This window comes from Sphaerodactylus townsendi, linkage group LG06, assembly GCF_021028975.2.
Source record: "Sphaerodactylus townsendi isolate TG3544 linkage group LG06, MPM_Stown_v2.3, whole genome shotgun sequence".
Taxonomy (NCBI): Eukaryota; Metazoa; Chordata; class Lepidosauria; order Squamata; family Sphaerodactylidae; genus Sphaerodactylus; species Sphaerodactylus townsendi.
Genome location: NC_059430.1, coordinates 79,688,083 through 79,714,446, shown reverse-complemented (window position 1 = coordinate 79,714,446; position 26,364 = coordinate 79,688,083).

Sequence of the window (26,364 nt, the reverse complement as noted above, 5' to 3'; positions counted from 1 at the left end):
GTAAGCATACTCTGAGAATGGAAGTAGGTCGGTCCAGTTGTCCTGATGGTAGTTGACATAATGTCTTAGGTACTGTTCAAGCACCTGGTCCAACCTTTCAGACCTGTCACTTTCCGCATGGTGTACAGAACTTAACCCCTGTTCCACGCCAAGTAGCTTGAGAAAGCAACAACAACATTTGAACACAAATTGGACTCCTCTGTCTGAAATTATTTTACTAGGCATGGAATGTAACCTGTAAACGTGGCTCACAAATAACTTGGCCAGTTTCTGTGCTGTAAAGAGTTGTTTCAGAGCCACAAAATGGGCCTTTTGGAAAAGGTGTCCACCACTGCCCAGATCACTCTCTTTCTGTGATGGAGGGGAAGGTCTGTAATAAAATCTACAGCAATCACTGTCCAAGGCCTCTGAGGGGCCTCCAAAGGTTTAAGGAATCCTTGGGTCTTCCCTGGGATTCTTTTAGCCATGGCACATACAGGACACCACTAAACATAGGCCTCCAGATCCTTGTAGAGAAATTTCTACCAAAACTGTCTGTGGGCCAAATGCAAAATCTTAACAACGCCAAAGTGCTGACACGATGACACCCAGAAAAGAATCTTAGCTGCTTGGAAGATGGGGCTGCCACTCATTGAAAAGTATTGGGTTGACCTGCCCTTTGTGGATTGACTTTTTTACTGCACAGAGGAAATTGGTCTGTGGGGGGCAACCCAACCCAATGCTTTTCAGTGGGCAGCAGACCCATTTTCCAAGCAGCTACGATTCTTTTCTGGGTGTCTGTGAATCTATGAAGATAGTTCCTTGAAACTAAAAAAGAGGAAAACAATATATTTCCAGAATCAGCAGAACCAGCTGAGTACAACTATGTGCTTTTGGGGCATAAAAGGCACTCAGGATGGGAGCTCACAAAGCAAACATCCTGGGGTTACGTTCAGCAAACGGAGGCAGGGAGAATCCCTTCAGCTGCTCACAAAATGCCAGGTGCAAGCTGAGGGTGCAACTGACCAGAGAGCAAAATAGTTGGGCAGAAAACATAAGATGCCTCCTGCATTCCACACAGCCAGGCAGGAGACATCTTGCAGGGGGCTAAGGGGGAAAAGATGAACTTTGAAGCATTTTATAAAAATACATCTTGAACAGAAATAAGGCATCCTAAGGAAGTCTTTGTGTGTGTGGGAACTGTGTGGAGTTCTTTCCCAGAACGCCTTGTTTTGTTTTGGGTTTGGTTTTTTTTTTTTTTGCATTTTCTGGACATTTTATTTTAGCTATGCTGAATGGACCTGTGTGTGTGTGGAAGGGAAGGGCGGGGAATCTAGCACATGGTCTCTTTCTTCAGCAGCATGTGGTCTTAATAATGACTTTACCTCTTTCTTTTTTTCGGGGGTGGTTATGTTGGGAATGGGGCTTCAATATCTATATATTTGCTATCATATGTACATCGAGATTAATGCAATTTGAAATACTTTATCAAAACCCTCTATCTTGCAATTATGGGTGTGATTAGATCTGTGCCTTTAAGAGGAGTTGATGAGCAGAGTTAAGAGAACCAGGAAAAACTGCAGAGGTCCACTGAGACCAGCAAACTAGCTTCAGGGCAGGCAGAGAATCATGTGTAAACAAAACATGCAAGGAGACCCCTCTTCAAGCACACTGCACAGTGAAGAACCCCTGAAGAACCCCTTAGGTAAGTGTTCTATGCATAATGGGCCATGGCCTTTGTACAATAAGGACAACTTTGACAATGTTTGTACCAAATTTCTATAGATGCATTCATTGTAGAATGCAAACAGGGCTGAGTTCCTTGTTTTAAGGGAGAAGTGTGCCCATATCTAATTTTCACTTTTTTATAGTGAGTTGTGTTCCATAGTCTAGTTTGTTACTAACTTTCAGCTTTTTTTGTGTCATTCTCATGAATCCTTCAATAAGGCTGAAACTTGCAGTCTGTATATATGAATGTTCCATACAAAATACAATCTGTATATATGAATGTTCCATTATAGTTATTGCTTAAAAAAAACTTTTTGAGAACAAATGCAATTCTGTCTGTTGTCATACGTTTGCAACTTTTTTCCACTACTGCTCTCAATTTCCAAATCAAGCCAGCCTTGCTAAAGCCATTTTTGTGACAGCTAACATATATCAAAACCGTTCTAATAGCTCAAACTAAAACTTGAAGATATCATTCTAACCTGAGCCATTTACTCCAACACTAAAGTAAGTTTAATACTTATTGACTCACAGCTTCCTTACTTGTAATTTTCTTCTTAAACTGAAGAAAATTCTTAAACTGAAGAGTTTTAAACTGAAGAGTCATTGAGGCTCATTTGCCATTTCGTTGAATGAAATAACTATCAGATAATAAGATTCAAGGATGAATTTTCACCTACTGGTGGTTTCATTTCACTTGTGTGAGACACAAAAGTCACAGGTGGTAAATCTCAGCACACTTTCATGAGAGTAAACTCCACTGAATAAAACAAAAGGGTACATTGTAGCCCTGTTCACAAGTTAAGAGTGAACACAAGCACCCAGTAAATGCCCAGTAAATAGTGCTATTCAATTAAAAAAAATTAAAGGCAATATATAACACAATAGCATTGAATTAGAATTTATCAAAAATTTAAACAATGCATGTCATCCTAGCTTAAATAAAGAACTGAATTTCCTTTCTCTTAGACAAGACAGAAGTGGTGATGGTTAGGAAGATGACTCTTGATGAATACTGAGATTTCCATTTTCAATGGGTTCAGCTAACACTTAAAAGCAGTTAAAAACTCAGTTAAGAGCCTTTTTGCTACGTTGGATCCAGCATTGCTGTAGGAGAAGCAAGTTAATGGAGCTGCAAAAAAAATTCTTCCAACTCAATCTAGCCCACAAGATGGCCCCCTATGTTGACACGGGTCGATTCCCTATGGTCAGTTAATCGCGTGATACTCATGCAAAATGTCAGGTTTCAACAAGAACTTCCCACTGCTTAACTGCAAAACATGGATTCATCCCTGTTCTGGCGCTCCCTCTCCCCCTTATCACATTTTTAAAAAGAACCCATATGGAAGTGCACCTTTAAAAAACACACACGCCAAAGCTGGATCGGTAGGGAGGTTCAGGGGTTGAATGTAGATTTGTTTTCCCAACGTTTGGAGTGACGTGGAGCCTTCCAGCCAATCAGTGCGCAGTGGGCAGTGCGTAATTTGGCACAGGCCTTTTTTTGTTTTGCGTTGGCAGCGGCTACGTTGAAATGTGGCTGCGTGGAACATGATTTCTGTGCCAACTGTAAACTAAAATTAGACTTTCATGCCAGTGCAGCTGCATGGGTAAAGAGTGCCAAAGCCACACATAAACCTAGCTTAGCACGAAAAACAGCTACTGTTCTATCTATGCATGTGCGTGGTGATGTAGCTGCACAAAAAAAAAATGTTTTAAAAAATCCTGCTCCAACACAGCACAACAGCCAATCAGGACAAGGAAGAAAGAGCCGCTGAGCAGATCGCATGTTTGATCGCACAATCATGTGGAGTGCTGCACTGTTTGAAATTGTGATAGACATCGATGTCCTCATCACACACACACACTGCAGTGGGAAGGGTGAAACAGTGATGAAAAGGTACTGTTTCTTTTGAAACCTGGTTGTATTCGGCTTTAATTTCTCAGTGGGGAAATGGCTGTGGTCAATCTAGCAAACTGGATCCGTGCCAGGATATCAGAGACTTGACTACATAGTTCTCCCTCAAAGCCTATTTGGAGACTCTAGCTAGTTCAAAACACTGCAGCAGCAATATGTTGGACAAGGATCTGGGAAACCCAGGTTCAAACCCCCACACTGCCTTGAAAACTTGCTGGGTGACCTTGGACCAGTCACAACATTCTCAGCCTCAACTCTAGCAAGTATTTGGATGGGAGACCTCTGAGGAATACAAGGGACATGATGCAGAGGCAGGAAATGGCATTACATCTCTGAATGTCTCTTGCCTTGAAAACCCCAACAGGGGTCACTGTAATTCAGGTATGGCTTGAGGACAAAAAAAGAAAAGATAGAGCATGCATATCACTCCCATTCTGAAATCATTCCACTGGCCACCTAACAATTACAGTGCTCAAGTCAAAGTATTGCTTATCATATACAAAACCCTTCTTGGCCTTAGACCCTCACATCTTCATGAAAGCTTCACTCTACCATGAAAGCTTCATGAATCTCAGCAGGCCCTTCTACAAATGGGCAAAACTGATACCCATGCATTCTCAGTTCTGGTTCCCACCTTAAGAAATGACCTTGCTGAGGAGCTCAGGAAGGCTCTCAGTCTTCTGACTTGCTGGAAATTATGTAAAATTATTCCAGGGACCTTTTTTTGCTCTGGTAGCAGGGCTGTACTGTAATGAAATGGTTCAGAAAGTTGCATTGATAAAGAGATAGGGACTGTAGCCTAAATTTCTGCACCGCTGCCAGTCACCCTAAGTATACTCAGACTAGATACTTTCTACACCATTTAATGTCTCTTGCTTAAATGCTTAAGTTTTGTCTTAGGTTTATTCAAGTTTAATTTAGATTTCAGTTGATTTTTAGATTTCTGTAGTCCAAACCCTCTTGCACTGTTCATTGGATGTCCCATCCTGTTAATCATAATACTATGTAACAGTCCTTGGAGCTCAATGAGAAAGATGGACCTCAATGAATAAATAACCCCAATAAATAAATTAAGATAATACTCATTATGATTTCTAATAGCTGTACTGGATCTACGTTTTAGAACTGTAGGGTGGCTGATTTTAATGTGTTTTGTCAGATCACCCCTTGTTAGCAAATCAGTTCATTTTTTCTTAAACTTCTGATTTTTTTTCTCCCTATGAAATTCCATCCCTTTGTTTATCTGCTCATAACTACTTTTTGCTGCTGCTCCCTGAGCTGACTTCATCACCTGGCTTATCTGTTTGTAACGCTAATCATGTTCTGCCTATTTGCATACAGAATTTACACTTGAAACACCTACACCCAACTTTACCACCTCAACCTCTCTTCTTACCCTTTGTAGTCTAACCTTTCAGGTAAATTTTCAGTTTGTTTTCCTTCCACAATTCTGAGGAAGTGAGCTGTGACTCTTAAAAGTTCATATTGAATTCAACATTAACGCTTTATTGTACCATCAGTTTAACACCTCCAAGAGCATTTTCATCCAAGATAGGAATGTTTGCAATGAGGTAATGTTTGCAATGACATAAGTTAAAATCTTTGGGTTATATTTTTGTTTAAGGACAACATTATTGTTCATGCTGTGAAAATCTTTCCTTATACTTCCTGCTCTACAGGAAATTGCCAATAACTCTGGTGATACAATGTGATATTTTCAAGTATTAAAGTGAATACTGGGAAACCTGTGTTGCTCACATTAGCAGAGAGCACATGAACATGAGTTCATGCAAATAGTATTACCACATTCAGTCATTCAGGAAACAGGTGATGGATGCATAGTCATAGATTTAAAATATTATAGTATGACTTAGGGTATGGCTGTGGTTCAATGGTAGAGCATTGTTAGGAGCAAAAACTACCAGACTGTGGCCACACAACCCAGAATACCCACAACAGCCAGCTGAAATAGCTCCATCTGCCAGTTAGAGTTGATCACACCAACGTTTATGAATGAACAGTTTAGCATTAGTAGAAGGCACACATGTTTGTGAGTGCACTGTCACTTTTCTGCCTTTTTAGCAAAGTCTGAGTTTAGATTGTCCACAGTTCATAGTCATGTTCAATTTTTGCATGCATTTGAGGAATTCCTTGCTCCTTCAGCAGAACTACCCAGTAAAATTCTGTACTACTTAGCCCTCTGAAGAACACAAACATTTCCAGATTTAGAATTTTCATTCTCTCTCCAACATCTATGATAAAATCTGACAGCAATGAGGCTGTAACTGAAACACTGAGATTGAAAGAAAAGAGTGAGGGAGCCAAAAGCAGGCATCCAGGAGAGACGAGTTAGCGCTGAAGTACAGTGTACTAGGAATAGTTGATTGCAGAGCGAATATATTATTTGGATTGTCATGAATCAAATTAGCCATATTAGTTCTGAACTATGAAAAGATATACAACCTGCACTGCCTGGACAAATGTGAAGCCTCTTCTTTTCTTTGTAAATCACCACCATGGCATCAGGGTGGTAGAAGGTAATTTGCAGGTTTGTGGAGTTTTTTTAAAGGTTTGTTTCAGCTCTGTTTTAGATTTCAGTTGAGTTTCAGATTTCTAGGCTCAGCTCATCTGGGTCTAGCTTTAAACTGCCAACAGTATAAATCTAGAATAAAATCTAAATCAGCCCCTGGTGCTCACTCTGATCCTGGCCTGAAAAAGGCTTGGATTGAGCTTTAAACTGCAGGCTGGAAGCTGGACCTTTAAAGCTGGACCTGAATGAGCTGAGGCTAGCATCAAATGGGCCTGACTCACCCCAGTCTCCATGTGGAGATCAGGGGTAGGGTGAGCCAGTTGGTCCTACTCCCAAACTTCACATGGAAATCAGGTGGGACGAGCCAGGTTGGCCCCACTTTTCACATGGAGTTGAAGGGGCACAACCGTGAGGAGGCACAATACCAAGGGTTAGCCCCAGGTACTGTTTTATAAAGCTACACCTCTGCTTCAGTCACACAGTGAAGATCCTTGTACTGTGGTGGTGACAGAGGCAGAGCTACCAGGGGCGGGGTGCGCGCGTTGCACCCGGCGCATGCCCGGGGGGGTTGGAAAATCACCCTCTCCCCCCCGCAGCACCCCCTCCTGCCCCCCCACTTACCTTAGTGAAACAATGCAGGCTGGAGAAGCGGCCTGTTCCCTTCAGGCTGAAAACGGCCTGGTGGTAACTACACTTCCCAGGAGACCTTGCAAGCCCCAAGGTCTCGTGGGAAGTGTAGTACCCACCAGGCTGTTTTCAGCCTGAAGGGAACAAGCTGCTTTTCCAGGCTGAATTATGGCAAGGGGGGGCAGGGAGGCAGGGTGCTGCAGAGGGGTGTGTGTGGAAAACACAGACTGCGCACCGGGCACACTCTGGCCCAGCTACGCCTCTGGGCAGTGAGCTGCAGCCAAAGTACCATTACAAAAAATCTGTATAGCATATCTATTTTCCAATGGCTAGTTAGAAATCTTGCTATGCAAAAGCTCCATCTGTCCCTGACCTAATACTTTGTAGTCACCAGGAAAGGTGTTGGTGGTTGCCATAGCAGTCACGGAAACCGTGGTGGGGACCCTTAGTAAATAATCAAGGATGTTTGGTAAAATATTTGCAAAGATGAACTCCCCACTCCTTGAATTTTTCTTCCAAGAGTAGCCTACACAAACTGTTTCATAACTATTGCAGGAATGAGAAAGTAAGAAACTTCCACTCACAATAAGAAACCACTTGTTAAAAAAGGGGGGATGAGACAAGTTTGTAAATACTGATAGAGTGTGAAGCAGATCCACCTTTCATACAACCAATTTTGTACTCACAGTCAAGATTTAATGGTTATTTTTCAAAAAAAGATAAAACATATCACTGTGAGAATAAATTGTGTGATTCATACAAAAGCATTTCAGTCTTTGCCTTAAGAAAAATAAAGCTACAAAGTGCCAGAACATATTATTCACCTGTTCATGTAATTGCAAAGTTTGAAATATATTGCCAGTGTCAAAATTGGATTAAATTCTACTTATAGATGAATTGTGTTTCTCCTGTATGTCTTCCAAAACTTCCATTTTGAGAATTATTATTTTCACGCTGTTCTATAATTGCAATTGGAAGCAAAAGTTGATTGGTTTTATAATAGTATATTTTATATTAATCCCATACTCAAATTTGAAAATGACTTGAGCTCAAGGCAGAAAAAAAAATACTTGCCCTTGCAAAAGTAATATAATTGCCACTTCACAATAGTTCTCTAATTTCAATTAGCTTGGATAGGCAACCTTTGTAACTTCAGTTTTAAATGCTTTTAATAGAGCAACACTGGCACAATGGAATGTTGTGTAACTTTGGCCAGGAGTTACGAAGTGCTGGCATGGATATTTCCTATGTGCCAGGACACAGGAGTGACCCTCAGGCTTGGGCTCTTCCCTCTCCCCACATGAAAGTCCATGCAGACACCATGATTTTCTTTGTGCACACATGAAGCAATTCTTACACTGCAACCAACCTACAGATAGTAGAATATGTGAATTCAAACCCATATTTATCCAGGGTCTCCTGGAAAGTGTAGTTCCTACTAGGCCATTTTCAGCCTCAAGTGAACAGGCTGCTTTTTCCAACCCCCACTTTCAGGCTGAACTAAGGTTGCGGGGGGGGGGGCAGAAAATTCATAGTGCCCACCGGGCGCAGTAAGGCCCAGCTATGCCTCTGCAGTATAGAGTGATCTCATCAGATCTTGGAAGTTAAGCAGGGTCATCATTAGGATGGGAAACCAGGAGGGGAGACTCTGCAAAGGATGGCAAAGGCAAACCAATCCAGCATCTTACTTGCCTTGACAGCTCCTTGCTAGAGTCATTTATTTATTATTTAATTTATAGGCCACCCTTCCCCACTATGGGCTTGGGCTGGTTTACAACAGAATTCCATAGTTAAAATTCCAAAGTCGGTTCTCATCATACTCCTTGGTAGTACCATAAGATCAACTCTAACTAAGGGGAATGAAGGAAAAATAGAGGAGTGGGTGAAAGGGAAGGGAGGAGGAAAGAAAAGGGAAAAGATAGGGATGCCAGCTATGTTGGAAATGCCATTGCTGTCCTCAACCATAGGCCTGGCAGAATGGCTCCATATTACAGGCTCTGCTTAACTGAGATAGGCCCCAAAGGTCTCATTCAACAGAACATTCTGCCAGGCTGAGGCCAAACCCCAAAACTCTGATTTTCTCAGCTGTCAGTCCAAAAGATCTGGATTTGGCTTTGCCACATTGTTCTACACATCCATTTCCTTTCCAAAGCAGTTTCTGTTGTGCATTAGGTTTATGTTTTTGCATATGGTTGAATAATCAGGAGTGTCTGGGAGATCACTGTGCATCAATGATTATGTAGTCTGTAGTGTCACATCTCCAACCCACCCACTCAATTTTTTTATTTGCATGCACTGTAATGATACTGCACTGAGAATTAAAAATAAAAATACCTGCCCCCTTTCTCAGTGAAACATGGAAATATGAAAAATATGAAATATGAGTGTCAGGTGATTATTATTTTTAATTCATGCCTCAACATTATAGATACTTTGCTGCAGTGGCGTGGGGGGGGGGAATGGTGCCTGGGGCAAAATAGCACCTGCCCCTGTGCCCCCTGTGGCACCCCGCCCCCACCCCACTTACCTTTTTTCAGCCAGCTGTAAAAAAAGCAGCCTGGTGGGAACTACACTTCCCAGGAGACCTTGCAAGCCCCAACTCCTGCAGAGACCTCCCGGGGGGGGGGGGGCTCGCAAGGTCTCCTGGAAAGTGTAGTCCCACCAGGCTGCTTTTTCAGTCAGCTGCTTTTTGCAGCCAGCTGAACTAAGGTAAATGGGGGGGCAGGGGGGGCAGGGGGAGATGTGGGGGTGACATTTCACCCCAAATGACCCCAATGGCACACACCCAGGGCACGGCGCTCCATTGCAGCTACACAACTGCCTTGCTGGTATGTTAGAGGAAGTGCCTTATCCTATTAACATGGTTAGTTGCATTATTTCCATCATTCCTATGTGATTGGCTGTTCCGGTTTTTTTTAAAAAACTCATCACCAGTGAAGCAGTGGGATTCTTTGGTTTGTACTTAGCAGAGTCATTTTTTAGACTAAACCAGAATATTGCACCTACCTTTCCACTGTTAGCCAATCAAGAAAGGAGTGATGGGGTCTGTGGAATAGTTAATGGTGGCACTGCATGTTTTCATACTTTCTTGAGAAACACCTTTGCTCTCTGTTCTGTTTACCTGTGTTGAAAGTGGCTGAATCAAACAGCACTGTTGGTGCAAAGAGACAGGCAAATATGGGGAGCTCAACACTACAACACACCACTATTCTTGCACTGTGCCTGGATGAATTGGCATGGCTTAGCCATCATTCTAGTGCCCCATCAGTATTGGATGTATCCAAGGAGCTCAGACTGGTGGGAGAATTTCATGCTTGGAATCTGGAGCAATGAGCAGTTACTGTATAATTTCTCCATGACCCAGAAAACCTTTTTGGAAATTGTGGCAGCATTAAGAGGAAAGCTTGAGCAGGTGAGGACCACCATGAGGGAGTGTATTCTGTGGAGAAGTATATTCTGGTATCTGGCCAGTATGAACACCTACAGGGAGATCTGGGACCAGTTTGGTATTGGACTTTCCAAGGTTGGCAAGATAGTTCTTCAAGTCTGCTTTGCCCTGGAGACTGAACTCTATGTCAAGACTATTTGCCTGGCACCTAGATAGCAAAGGCACAATGGCATATCTGGGGGGGACAGAAAGTACCACTTTAAAAAGTCAAGTGGAGGGCACATTCAGCTGGTCCCCCAGTCCTCCCCCCAGGATCAGGCAGGGCCGGGTGGAGCAACAATGGCAGCCAGGTGCCCTCTTGCTCAACCCAGCACCAGCCCTTCACCCCCCCAGGAACAAGTAGGGCCCGGCAGGGGCAGGGCAGTGGGGGAAACAAACAGGCTGGCAAGTCACTCCTATTTCATGTGCCAGACCACCCTGGGCCACTTGCTCACTGTTCTTCCAGCCCACCACTCTCCCAGCCCACCACACTTGCTCAGTCTGCCTGCCATTTCTCTGACCCACTCTGTTCACCCACCGCTTGCCCACCACTTGCCCAACCCACTCACTCACCCTGCCCATGCACTTGTTTGCCCCCTTTTTTGCTCTCTTGGTGCAGCTGGACACCCAGACCAGACCAGTGGGTCTCTGGGTGCAGGGTGGGGGCGCAGCCCTTGGGTTAGCCCAAGGTGTTGTTTTAAGTAGGTATACCCCTGCAGAGGTAATCCTTTTTTTAATTTTAGCAAACCCAAATTAGCAAAACTGCACTGATAATTTGGTTAACAATAAGTTTAATCTAGTCAATGAGAAGAGTTGTTCCTGTTACTGGCTAGTGGAATTATACTAAAAATGGATTCAGATTTGTGTTTTTGTACTGATTGAAATGTTTTTACATTTCAGATTAAGGATGGATTTAGTTGGCTGGGATTCCCTCACTGCATTGGCATAATGGACAGGTCTCACCTGCCAATTCAGTCATCAAGAGAAAGAGTCAATGAGTATGAGAATTATTAAAAAAATACTCACCCATTCTGCTACAGTGAATAGATTTTTTAAAATTGTTGGAGGAATTTAAGACTCCTTTGTGATGCCAAAGAGTGAGGAATGAAAATAAAGGGGGAGGGGGGAGAATTTTATATTTTACTGTTGATTGCTAAATGTTTATGAAGCATTTAGTTAATAAAAATGTTTTGTACACTTTTGTAAAGTTTTTACATCAAAACATTCATTGTAGGCCACCATAAGCAATATGTTAATAATGATGCAAAAGTAAAAGGTGACTTTTGTTGGGGTGTGGGAGGACTTAAACATTTGAGAGCCTGTTCACGATTTGATTACATGCTACTTATAAGTCCATTTGAGCCCTCTTTTGTCCAACATATGCTTATTTGGAGTGGGTATGTTTTCCAGAGCGTTAGTAAGAACATGCATGGTTTCTAGGGCTTGGACTCTGTTTCCCAAACAGTAGGATTACACCAATGCTTTTTAGGGCATCAGCAGCTACAAACATTACTTCTGCATTTTTGTCCATGACATCCTTGAAAGCCTAGTAGCCTAGTTCAGTCTTGTCCACCACAATGACATTTCTCTTCTGCCATGATCTCGGCCCTGCAAGCAGGTGGGTGTTATTTCTTGGCCATCATTATCTCCTCATGGTGTTGAGATACCCTCTGCTCCCCACATTCACACTGGTGCAACATCTGATGAGCAACATCTCTTGACACATCTCATTATGTTCTGACCACTGGCTGAAAGCCTACCTAGTGACAACATCATCACTGGCCTTTCTTGCTGTGCCTCACAGTGGTAATCTAAAAGAAAAATAGAAAAAACACACACACACACAGGCCAATGGAACCACTCCTTTCCTGCTAAGGCAAACCATCACACCTCAGAGCATTACTACCTGCTTTTTCTAGAGATGTGTGCTGAGCAGTTTACTGTAGGTATGTTCAATGGGAAAAGAAGCAGCTTCCCTGTCTCGAAGCTACATTGGGTTGTGAAACTGCCCCCATTAGCTTGACTTGACAGCTGAAGGTCAAAGGCAAACACCAGCAGAATGGCAAACTCTGACTGCTCAAGTGGATATAAACCTCATTCATTTCAATTGTGTGACCAAGCTGGTGATACATATGTCTCAAGCAAAGGAGTCAATGCTAGTGATGTACATAAAGGCAGATGTACTCGACTCGGCTGGTCTGCAGCTTGAGGGTTCTTTCTTCTGGTCTATTGGTTTGGCCACTGCACACTGCCCCTCCTTCAATCCAGATCTGAACAACTCAAAAAACTGCACATTAGAGAACATTTTAAACACAGTCTGGCCCTTGAGGTTTTAAACAGGCTGCTGACATTGACTTTGTGTATGTGCATGCATGCGTGCACGTGCTGACATGATCCCTTCTATAGGATTGCATTTTCAATAATTTTATATAACTTGAAGTTGATGTAGAAAAAAAAGTGCCATTTTGTTCTTGGATGAGCTATTTATACTAAAAGTGACAGTTTTTGTAAAAAAAAAAGAGTAGACTTGCTTGCTACACCAATACATTTTTTGCACATTGCTCATTACAAGGAATTTAATTTTGAGCTATCCAACAATGTTTCCATAACTCTGCACACTAACATCAAACTGTCCACCCCTCTCTACCTGCAGATCCTGAAAGGCACTGAGAATCTTAAATAGGCCATTAGCAGGAGGAAGAAAGCCTCCCCCCCCCTTTTTTTGGCTGCTTCTGAGAAAAAGATATTGAAATCCTTGAGATGAAACATTCACAGTCCTGTTAAAATAAGATTTCTTTACCCAAGTGATGTTTAGATGGATATATTGCTCAGGGTCTGAGGGGAAGGACAGGTAATTGCAATGGCTGCTTACACTATATCTCATGATCCAAATATATAAGTATTTTGATTCATTTTGGAATGTTTTGTAATGTGTTTTCATGAGTTACAGCTGCCTGGTTGTAAAGAGAGCTGCTGAGATCCACTGTAGATATCTACTGGACGGCCCCCAATTCTGGGCAATTGGCAGTTGTTAATACAAATGCAGGCATTGTTCAACTGTGTGTAAATGAAGCAAGTATTGCAGCTACTGTATATGTGAGGTCAATCCAGGAAAGGATGCAAAAACTGCTTACTGGGCATTGGGGCAATTGTTGTTCTTAAGTCACTTCAAATGGAATGTCTAACAGGTGTGATTGGGGAAAAAAACCCTAAATGCATTCTTTTCTTAACCAAATTAGCTCCTTTTTGAAAAAGATTTTTTCAGGCAAGTACTAGCTTGTTTTCTCATATTTGATAACTGTCCATCAAAGGCTATTTCTATGCTCTCAAGTATGAATGAAGACAAAAATAACTTCTTCATTCAGCATCCACATTCCTCAATCATTTTAGCCCAGACACTGAACGTTCAAGTTTCCAAGACATGCATTTTAAGGGGAAAAGGATATTTGTAATTCTTACTCACTATTACCCCATTATGAAATAGATATGTCAAATGATTAAAGGGAGGATATTTGGGACAATCCCTTAAGTCTAGGTTGACTTCATATCTCATTGTTGCTGTTTCAGCAACAAAAAACTCATTGCAATTTTACTTTTCCCTTGACATTTTTGTGCCATTTCTATGAAGAACTGAAATAACAATGACAAAAATATAAACATAAAAAGAAATTTTCTCATCCTTGTTTAATTGCCTTATCTGATGTTAGCGTGGTGTTGTGGTCAGTGTCAGAATAGAATGTGAGAGACCCAGATTCAAATCCATACTGATTCATGGATGCTTACCATGTTAGCTTGAGCCAGCGACACACTCTGAGTCAAACCTACTTCACAGGGTTGATATGACGACAAAATGGAGGCATGAGCATGTATGCTTAAACTCTTTGAAATAAAGGTGAGATAAAAATGTATAGTGAGATATTGGTGATTGTATGGGTAAGTTGTACCTAATATGGTTTAAACAAACAATATGGATAAACCCTGCAAATTCCCATGTAGGTGCAGAGAATGGGCAAAACTACCTCAATGTGACCATGTGCATCACTTCTCAGAGATGACGGAGAATGGTGGAGACAACGGATAGAGTTCATATTGTCCAGTCAATTTTCCACTTATATATTGTAATGCATGAAATTGATGGGGAGCCAAACTCTGTCATCAGGGTACATCATCCAACATTGGTAAGTGATTCTTTTCAAGCAATATGCAGAATCTTTTTTGCTGATGCTTTTGTTTTATGTATATTTTCCCTGCCTTCACAAGAATGTGTAGAAACACTGTTAGATAATGGACATTTGCTCCAGTATATATCCTACACTGCTGAAGGAGTTATTTCAACTCCTAGAAAGCTAGTCTAGTCCCTCATGCCTTTAACGATAAACAGAAGAAATGTATCACTTTTACCCATGATGTTTATATTTTAGGATGACTGAGCCCATATGGGGAAGGGTGTCTCATAAAATGAATTAAATATATAAATAAATACAATTATATTGCTGGAATAATACACAAACAGTCTTAGAGAACTTTACTTGAATCCTATCTTGTTTTCCTGACTGCCCAAGCTGGAATAATTTTTTCTCTCCTATTTTGACATTATTCCTGCAACCAGCAAGAAGACCTGAACAAAAGAGGACTATCTGAAGGGGCTGTCAAGTAAAATGCAGCTCCTCTGCAGTAAACCTGTTAGCTTGATAATGCTTAACCAAGGCTTATTTTGGATTTTTTTTCCTCTGTTCCACAAACAGTGGGCAAATTGGATGGCTTATTTTAGCCAGAATTTTACAGAACGGCTGCTTCCCAGAACTTTTCTCCCAGCAATTTCTCAGTTGGCCAGCTCTAGAACACTGTCATATGGCATAAAACACTAACGGCAATGCTAATGGTTGAAATGTCTTCTGATTTCCCATTCATAATTTTGTGCATGGGGACCCTTATTTTCTTGTTTTGCTTGTACAGTGTTGGCATTGGATGGGGCATCTGTGCTGATGATCACAAACACAGACCGCAGTTTCAATCTACCTACAAAGGTTCCAAATGTGGACATAACACGGGGATAGTATTTCACACTCTTTTTGACCCTGCTGAACCTGTAGCACCCTTGGAAATATTTGCTTTCTTTGGAGAAGCAATCCTATCAGAGAAAGTCTATTTGCTTTCAGTGTGCTCTGCTTGAATCCTGTAGAGCTCACCCTGGAATTTCGCATCACTTGGAGAAGTGGAAATTGCACATCAGCAAACCATAGACTATTGATTTCCCACCCTATCCACAGTGCATGTCAATGGTTTTGGTGTAGATGAAATTTCTATCATTATTTTCCAATGATCAATCTGCAAAATCTCTCAAAGACTGAACTCATAACATTAGGGAAGGCAAGGCATGTCCCAAAATTCTTTGGCATAAATCAGTATGCTGCCACAGGAGGTGGTGATGGCCACTAACCTGGATAGCTTTAAAAGGGGCTTGGACAGATTTATGGAGGAGAAGTCGATCTCTGGCTACCAATCTTGATCCTCCTTGATCTGAGATTGCAAATGCCTTAGCAGACCAGGTGCTCAGGAGCAGCAGCAGCAGAAGGCCATTGCTTTCACATCCTGCATATGAGCTCCCAAAGGCATCTGGTGGGCCACTGCGAGTAGCAAAGTGCTGGACTAGGTGGACTCTGGTCTGATCCAGCTGGCTCTTTCTTATGTTCTTAGTATCAGCTGCCAGAAATGTGAAATGCTATTAGAAATCCCATCTACAACATTCAGATCAATATTTCAAATGTATAGCATAACCACCTTTTTATAATACTTCTATCCAATAGATCTATTCTCCCCTAAGCAATCATTCCTCAGTTAATTTCTGAAAGCCATCCCTTCAACCCAGATCTACGCCAAGTGAGAAACAGCCATTCATCAGCAGCTTCTCTCTTCGATGGGTGCCTCTGAAGGATAGCATTCTGAACAGGAGACAGCACGTTTTTGTGCAATCTGACTAGGGGTTGTGTCAGGCAGTGAGATGGGATCAGATACCAAAGAATGCCTGCATTGTCCAGCAAAACAAATGCTGCTGCTTAGATGTTATTACAAGGCTCCTGAATTAATGACGGATATTGATTTGGCTCTATTTGCAGCAGTTAGAAGTGGGTGGGAAATGTTGTTACAAAATAGGCTTGTGTGGAAAAGTTAAATAATTCTTTTTCCTCCAAAAAAAAATCTAAGCTCTCTATAGGCCTTTATGTAATTTAAAAGGAACAAGGGTAAAAATGTGACAATTGGCATTCTCCTGAACTCGGGACAAAACCTTATAGATCAAACATGATTTATGGGCACCCTTTACATGATTGCTGAAATCTACTCTTGGATTCAACAATGACAACCAAATAATTGGGTGGATTCATTCCAGTGGTGGAATTAAAATAATTTAACAACTGGTTGTTTACAAGCACCATTTTAACAGTTCTGCCAAAGTGGTACAAACCTGCTGAATCCCACCACTGATTCATTCCCTTGCAGTGGTCTCTCACAAACCCACACTGAATCCTATTTAATCAAGAAAAAGGCAGGCTAAAAGTATTGAAAGTGTAAAAAGGGTTGGAAATGGTAAGAATCAGAGAACCAATACTCAAGGTGAGACAGTTGGCACATGAAAAAGCACAAGAGAAAACAAAAACAGTAACAATGTAATAACTTCCCCCTAGACACAATTTGTCCATGTGATGTGGAAAAGAGGCCATTTGGTATCCTATAACATCCCATTGTATGTCATGTTCTTAACACACACACAACGTTGAAGCCTGAAACAAGAGTCTTGTAAGCCTAAGGGCAGCCATGTATCATATCATTTTCTCTTTCTGAAACTCATTGTGGGGCTTTATGAAGAGAACACACAGTTGTGTATCTGTTGCATTCACAGCAACATCCTGCAAGACTAGAATTCACAGAATACAATCTAATTCTATTAATCCCATTTCCAAAAGCTAGCCTGTAGCCCTACAGTTTCAAAGAGAAGTGTAAAAACTTGTGAGAAATTGAAATCTCAGAAATGCCCGACTTTGGGCTTATATCTACAGTGGAGATCAGTAAAGCAAGCAAAACACACAGTCAATTGTAACTGCAGAAAGATCACTGGTACTGGATGATGGTTGAAAGTGCTGTCAAATAGCAGTGGACTGATGGCAATTCTGCAGGGTTTTTAAGGCAAAAGACATTCAGAAGTGATTTGCTATTGCCTGCGTTTGTGTAGCAAACCTGATTCAACAGATTAGAGTCTGCCACTCATGTGGAAGAGCTGGGAATCAGATCCAATTCACCAGATTAGAATCAACCTCTCTTAACCACTATATCACTCTGGCTCTTATGGGGGCAGTAATGCTTGTATAGCTTACAAGGCTATTCCAGCATGACATGCCATTCTTTGAGTACTATAATGAAGTACAAGACCGTCAGAGTAAGCTGAGTAGACACCTGGGCAAGTCATCAGAGGTGGTTTCTGCACAGGCCAAATATAATGGGCTGAGGAAGATATTTATCCCATTTTGGGGAAGAATTTTATACAGGTCTCTTCCCCAAAAAGGCCTGTTATATTTCCCTCACCCCGTGTTTCACAAAAATGGTTAAACTTGCAATCTTTTTGGAGAAACCAAAGGAGCCACAGCAACCCAGAATGTTTGCTATCACTCCCCAGAGGGGTGAAATCTCCAGTGCTAAGGCAAACAGGGAAAACCTGGGTTCATTAATAACATATTATACATGTTATTAGCGTGCTGTGCAGAAGCCACCAGATTATGATGTAGAGGGAGAGGGTAAAAAAAATTAGAATGGATTCCAGATTTACTCTAACATCAAAGACCCAGTTTTGAATGTATTGAAGATGAAGTTATGAAGTAAAATAGAGGAAAGAAAAGAAATCTGCCTCCTATCCATGTTGCTTTGACTGTTTACTTCTGCCACAACAGTGGAGTAATATCCATTTACAGCCCAAGGCTGGCTTTAAAATTCAGACTTCACTGCTTCTCCATTTCTTGGGGCTGTCACTACTGCTGCACTGACAGGAAGCTGCCTCTTCCCCAATGGCAAGGCTTGCCTGTAAATGGGATGGACTTTGAATGTAAATAAGGAATGACTGGAAATGATCCTGCTTGTTGTGACAGGAATTTCTACGAGGGCTTGTTCTGTTGTTTTCCCCCTGCATCTTGATATTTGCTGATCAGAGAAGCCTATTGAGGCCTAAGTGGAAATAATGCAGACAGAGCCTGTTGTCACAAGCATCCTCTGACCTTTCAGTTCTTAGAAGAAATGCCCCCAAATATATGGATAGCCACCAATTTCTCTCTACTGGTGCTTCTTCGAGTGTAAGGCAATATTAGTGGTTCTTTTTGCAAGGAGGAAAAGAGAAATCTTGCCTACTTCAAGGTCAGCTATTGAAGGTTTCCAGGAGTGCTTTTTTTAAATCTGTCCATAATTTTTCAGTGATACTATATGAGGGGCATGGAGTATGAGACTGCTAGATAGGAATGAAGTTAGAATAGTTGAGGGGAAAGGAGCATAGTAATCCATAGTGTAGTGCTGCACTTGCTTCTTCCCTAAAGCAAAGGGCAAATCTTGCCCTTTCTCCATCACAGAAGGCATTAGCTTTGGATCTGCAAGCAAAACCAACTCAAAAATAACTGCCCCAATAGAAGGATGCTTGGTCTGGAATTTTCTCACATTTTGTAAGTGGCCCCTGCCACCATGACAGCCATTTTGTGATGATGCTCACTACACTTTGTCAAAGTTCCAAAAGTGCTCAATGGCTCAACAAGATTTGGGACCCAGAAATGCAACCTTAAGTGTTAAATGTTTTGTTGCTGCAGTTTTCTGGGTATTTGTCAAATTGGGCCCATAACAGCACTGTTTTAACTCTTTCCTCCCATTTTATCTTGTGACTGGTCCAGGTAAGCATCATGACAGAAAAGGATTTTGAAGCTGGGTCTCCCCAAGTACAGGTTCATGCGTTAACCAATACATCACACTGATTTACACACACATGTGAGTCACTTTTTTCATTCATTCATTACCTTTGTTAGGCATAGGATAAAATAACAATCAGACTAACAATAACAACAATAAAACGTTATTAGGTGGCCAAGAAGAGTGCACAGTTGTTGATAAAGCTGTTGCCAAAAACTTTGCTATGTCTGCAGTTCTTTTAGTGCAGCAGTCATTCAAAAGCAGATGTAGCTTGTCTTGGTCAGAAGTGGCAAGCCATGAATTAATGTGAGGTTCAATGTAGAGAGTCCTGAGTTCTGTGTGATGAGAACAATACAGGAGTATATGAGCAGTTGTTTCTACTTGGTTGGCCGAACATTGACAAGTTCATGCTTGTAACGAAACCTACAGGAATCTTCCATGGAGAGCTGCAGAGGGGAGGACATTTAGATGAGCTTGCATAAAGAAGCGTCTCAGTAATGGGGATGAGATTTTTTAAGTAGGCTGGAAGGAATCCATCAGGTGAAAGAAGTTCATAGCTCAACGATGAGCAAGGCCTGTTAGTTTCAGATAGCAGTTTTTGTCTTTCCAGATCAAGTACTCTTTGTTTTAAGATGCGAAAGGTACTGATCTCATCCGAGTTGGAAAAAAATTCCTCCGAGAAAGCTAAGGTTGTGATATAATTTGTAATTTGTTGGTTCCATTTGGAACGGTATGAATCTGCGACCATGTGACATGTTAATTTGCCTGGCCTTGCATTGTGCACCCAGAATTTCTGGGAGGTGCACCCAGAATTTCAAGGCTGATATCCAGACTCTCGTAGTCATAAGATTTAAACCCATTTTTAGGCATAGGCTGACATTTGCAACATAGTTGGGTAGTCCAAGAAGGTTGCAAGAAAATGTGGTTGCAAGAATTCTTTCTAGGTCTTTAATCGGGCCACCTACCCATATTGGGGCTCTATATAGCATCTTTGGAATTAATTTGGATTTGAAGATTTTAACTGCAGAAGGTATGTATTGACTCCTTTGGTGAAAAAGAAGCATTTAATCACGGCAGTATTGCATTTTGCAAGGGTGGTAATGTGGCTGAGTTGAGGTGACCATTTCAGATTGAAATGAAAAATCACCCCCAGGTAGCAGAAAGATGGCACTTGTTCTAATGTGTTCCCATTGATTTTTCATGAAGCGGGTCCCCAAGATTTGGCGAACACCATAATCTTGGATTTGGTATAGTTTATCTCCAGAGCATTACATTTACAATGATCAGAAAATGCCTGGAGACTGCGGGTAAGGCCAATTTTTGTCCGCGAAAGCAAAACTGCATCATCTGCATATAGTAATGCTGGGATCTTCTGTAAGTTCAAGGTGGGATTGTGGCCTTCTATTTTCAAAAGATGGGGTATCAGGTCACTAATGAATAAATTAAACAGAAGAGGGGCCAATACGCAGCCTTGTTTAATGCCTCTGTTGGAGGGAATATCAGATGTTAAACGTCCTGCGAGGTTGCAGCAAACTCTGCAGCTTGTGTTGGAATACAATCTATGAATGAGTATAAGTAAACGGGGATCTATGTCCATTAATTGCCATTTGTACTATAAAAAATCCATTCTGACCAAATCAAAGGCACTGCTCAAATCAAGGAATGCTGCGTAAAGTCTTCCTCCGGAGGTGTTGCTATATTTCTCTGCAAGATGATTAAGCACTGTGCAATGATCATAGGTAGAGTGACCTTTTAGGAAACCTATTTGCAAAGGCTCGAGAAAGGGGGCTGCCCAAACCTGCAATATGTGAGTCGCTTGATAAGTGCAATATCAAATGGGGGTGGACACATACTAATGAGTTGACACAAATTAAACTTAACATCACATAATAGCAACCATAACACTGTTCTGTGGCATCAGTTAACAATATCAGCTGTGAATCAGCAAGTGGCAGTGGTGTAGCGCCAATGGGGCAGGGAGGTGCAATGCCCGGGCACATGCCTGTGTGGGGGCATGGCAGGGGTGTTCCAGGGCATACTGGGGACAGGGCGGGGGTGTGGCATGCAGGGGCATGTGGGGGCATGGCAGGGGCACAGGGCACACGCGTGCCGTGGGTGGAGTTCCCCCTTGCTCCGACCCTGGCAAGTGGTAAACTTGCCCATAGTGCTCTTTTTTGATTACCAGGCATGGGTTGGACCTAGAACATCTTCTCTGTATTGAGAAAGCAACATTCTTAATCCCTATAATCTCTACTTAAAAGTTCCAAGTAGCAAGCAATGTGAAAGACCTTCACTTGAGAACCTGGAGAACCTCTCTGAAAAGACAATCTGTTGGAAAAGACAACACTGACCTTGACAGACCAAGGTTCTGACACAGAAGGTTACCTACCTGCACTAAGAAGATTTGATTGGTTCAGTATGGTTCAGTATTGGTTCAAATGGTCCACACTGCTGCCTGCTGACACTCCTGTTAAATCTGAAGATAATAGTTGGAATATTATTGTGCCTGATGCAGAAATGGATATAGCCTTCACCTACCTATAAATTATTCTCAACAGGAAGAAGACTAATTTCATTTATGTTCTCTGTCATGTCTCGCTGGCTTCCTGTCTTTTTCAGCCTATTATCTCCAGTGAGCTGGAGCTGTCACTCTCAATTTACTTGCTGCTTGGTTAAACATTATCTTGGGGATCTTTCAGTGTATCTTCTAAATATGGCAACACATCCACCCATCTCTTTTGTCCAAGTGTTGCTGTGGTCACAAACATTGGACTGATCAAGATACAGCAAAACTGAATTAGAAAATATCCAAGACATTGCAAATGAACTTGTACAAATAGCCTGTCATGTGAACTACATCTGATTAAAACGGAGATGTATGAAAGTATGCCTGTGGTATATTCATCATTACTGAAAATCTTGTGTGGCTATTGTTGTTATTGTATTGTCGAAGGCTTTCACAGCCGGAATCACTTGGGTGCTGTGTGGTTTCTGGGCTGTATGGCCGTGTTCTAGCAGCATTCTCTCCTGACATTTCGCCTGCATCTGTGGCTGGCATCTTTAGAGGATCTGATGTTGGGAAAGCAAGTGGAGTATATATCTCCACTTGGAGTGTCCAGGGTGGGTGGAGAAACCTTGTCTGTGAGCAACAAAGAAGGCAACCAGGTCAATAGTTGAGCGCGTCTGAATAGAAGTATGAGTAACAATGAAGACTATAGCATGGCGTAACACTGGAGATAGGAAGGTCGCTGGTGGGAGCATCTGAATAGAAGTATCCTGGCCTTTGTTTCTTTTGTCTATGGTCATCCTGTGTTTGTGTGGAGCTGGTTAGACACTGTCTTGACTCTAGTATTTTTCAACACTGGCAGCCAAGTTCTGTTCATTCTATTCAGATGCTCCCACCAGTGACCTTCCTATCTCCAGTGTTACTCCCATGCTATAGTCTTTATTGTTACTCATACTTCTATTCAGATGCCCTCAACTATTGACCTGGTTGCCTTCTTTGTTAACCACAGACAAAGTTTCTCCACCCACCCTGGACACTCCAACAGATATATACTCCACTTGCTTTCCCAACATCAGATCCTCTGAAGATGCCAGCCACAGATGTAGGCGAAACGTCAGGAGAGAATGCTGCTAGAACACGGCCATACAGCCCGGAAACCACACAGCACCCATATTGTTGTTATTATTTACATTCATAGGCCACCTTGACAAATGCTCACATCAATAAGTCAGATCTCATGGATCTATTCCACTAATGGTGGTGCCTTCCTTAGCAGAAGATCATTTTGTGTTAAGGGAAGGTGTCCAGTGCTAGAGGATGGTACCACCATTAACAGAACAGATCCCTGGGTCCAACCCAATCAATCTTATCTGCTTAGATTCCAATTCCAACCTAAATAACTGCGTTTTGTATCTGCAAAGATTTACATGGCTTTATCTAACCACAGTGATTTATTGCTCTCCTCGTTTCCAGGTTTGATTGCTGTAAAATTCTTTATGAGGAGTTGCCCTTGAAGATGATTCAGAATTTTCAATTAGTCCAAATACTAGGGAAATTCAAAGTGCTAGTTTTGACTTATAAAGTTCTACATGACTATGTGGTTAGAAATTCAAAGGATTACCAGCCCCCATAAATCCTGCCTAGACTCTGCATTCTTTAGGAAATGCTGTGGATATAGCATACCTTGACTTCAGTAAGGCATTTGACAAGGTCCCCCATGACATTCTTGCAAGCATGCTAGTAAAATGTGGGCTAGACAATGCTACTGTTGTATGGATTTGTAATTGGTTGACTGACCAAACCCAAAGGATACTCACCAATAAATTGCGCCCCAGGCTTCAGCCTGGCGGCGCCGTTGCAACGGGGGAGGAACAAGGAAAAGCCTCCTCCCCCTGCCAGCCGGTCGGAGTCTGTCATGTGGCTGGGTACCGGCACGTGACAGGGGCCTGGGCAGCCTATAAAAAGCTGTGTCGGCAGGGCCCCGGCCTCTTTCGAGGCCGGCAGCTTCAGAAGGGGAGATGTTTGCACTGCGCTCTCCCTTGCCGGCCTCGTTAGGAGCCCCCGCTTGGGCGTGGTTTTTGCGCCTTCAATTAGGCTGTCAAGGAGGCTGGCACCGGGATCACAGATCCAGGCAATCGTTCCCCATAGTGATATATCCTATGCTCGCGAGGCGCTGTCTTTGCCCAATAGAGTACACTTATCAGATTGAGGTTAGGACATCTGGCGACATGATGTCGGTTATGCTCTGATATGCTCTGTTGCAGTGGCTTCACGGCATGCACTGAGCTGCTCTGTTGCACTGGCTTCACAGCATGCACTGAGCGAAACTGAGCTGCTCTGTTGCAGTGGCTCCACAGCACGCACTGAGCAAAATGACATCTGATATGCTCTGTTGCAGTGGCTTTGCGGCACGCACTGAGCTGTGTGACTCTGGGCTGCTGAAGCTGGGGCGGGAGCTGTTGGTTTAACAGCTCGGTGGCGGTTTGGGCATAAGAGCACATCCTATTTTGGGAAGGAAGTAGCTTGCATGCTGGACCTTCCACCTCGGGGCCCTCCATATGAGGTCCGTGGTGGTGATAGAGCTCTTGAAGGCAAGCCTTGGGGCCACGCCAAGAGCTCACTGCCTGGCAGGGAAGGGTGTCCCAAATTGGGTTTGCATCCATGTGGCACCTAGTAACTTCCTGTTCCGGTTCCCTTGGGGGATGTGCTGTACAAGGGTTCTGTCCGAAGGGCCTAAGGGGTCAGCTGGGGCTGCCCTATAACCAGGTTCAGCGGTTTGCTGCCTGGGGGCCAGGATGTGCTCTGTTATGCTCGTCCAGCTTCAAAGTTTTGTCATATGTTAATAAAGTTGGGCTGCGGCCGATTTCTTTTCCAACAAACATGTGTCATGGTCATCAATTGAACAAGTCTCCACACATCCGCATGCAAATCGCGCCCCAGGCTTCAGCCTGGCAGCGCCATTGCAGCGGGGGAGGAATGAGGGAAAGCCTCCTCCCCCTGTCGGCCGGCCAGAGTCTGTCACGTGGCCGGATACCGGCATGTGACATGGGCCTGGGCAGCCTATAAAAGGCTGCGTCGGCAGGGCCCCAACCTCTTTTGAGGCGGGCAGCTTCAGAAGGCCCTCCCTTCCCTCCCAATTTGAATCGTTCGGAGGTTTTGTGATTGTTATGTTTTGTTGCAGTTCACTGGGCGGTTTGGGCATAAGAGCACATCCTATTTTGGGAAGGCAGTAGCTTGCATGCCGGACCTTCCACCTCGGGGGCCTCTATATGAGGTCCATGGTGGCGATAGAGCTCTTGAAGACAAGCCTTGGGGCTGCGCCAAGAGCTCGCTGCCTGGCAGGGAGGGGTGTCACAAATTGGGTTTGCGTCCATGTGGCACCAAGTAACTTCCTGTTCCGGTTCCCTTGGGGGATGTGCCGGACAGGGGTTCTGTCCGAAGGGCCTAAGGGGTCAGCTGGGGCTGCCCTATAACCAGGTTCAGCGGTTCACTGCCTGGGGGTCAGGATGTGCTCTGTTATGCTCGTCCAGCTTCAAAGTTTTGTCATATGTTAATAAAGTTGGGCTGCGGCCGATTTTTTCCCCAACAAACATGTGTCATGGTCATCAATTGAACGAGTCTCCATCCGCATGCAATTCATATTCATTCTGGAGAGGCGTAGTGAGTGGAGTGGCACAGGATTCTGTCCTGGGCCCAGTTCTATTCAACATTTTTATCAATGACTTAGTTAATGGAATTGAGAGCATGCTAATCAAATTTGCAGATGACACCAAATTAGAAGGGGTAGCTAATACCCCAGAGGACAGGGTCAGAATTCAAAATGACCTGGGCAGATTAGAGAGCTGGGCCAAAACTAACAAAATGAATTTCAACAGAGATAAATGTGAGATGCTACACTTAGGCAAAAAAACTGAAATGCACAAATATAAGATGGGTGACAACAGGCTTGACAACAGTACATGTGAAAGGGATCTGGAAGTCTTAGAAGAGCACAAACTGAATATGAGTTTAATGCAGTTTGGTTTAGGGAGGGAAAGCTATGGACTCCCAAAGGGGGTGCCCCATCCCCCATTGTTTCCAATGGGAGCTAAGGAGATGGGGGCTCCCCCTTTGAGGGTCCATAACTTTGGCCCCCCTGTACCAAACTTCACCGTCCTCGAGTGGTATCATCAGGACAGTCTCCTGAGGATACCCTGAATTTTTGGTGTTGCTAGCTTTAAAAATGCACCCCTGACAGGCACCCCCAGAAATTTGTCCAAGATTCTTTGTGGGGTTTTTTGCAGCAGTTTTTCAGCAGTAGCAGCATACGGTGGCCCAGCCTTGTGCTGCTGCTGCATTTATTCAGTCAGAGGCTTTGGCAGAGGCGGGAGTAGCAGCGACTGTGGGTGAGTGGGGTGGGTTTTGGGGGGGAGGTTTTTCTTTGGGGGAATTTTTTGGGGGCTGGGGGTTTGCAGAGTGTGGCCGGTAGCAGATGGGCGGGTGGGTGGGTTTCTTTTTCTTGCTGGCTGCATGGGAGTGGCTTGGGGTGGTTTTACTTCCCCCCTTTTTTGCCATGTGTGTTTGGAGTTTGGAGGGGGAGTTTTTTTGGGGGGTTGCAGAGTGGCGCTGGTGGTGGGCGGGTGGGTTGGGGTGGGGTTTTTTTGCGTGGCTGAGCCATGTTTCAGCATGGCTGCCAATCTGAATCCCATGGATTTGGATTGGACGGGATTCAGACGGCT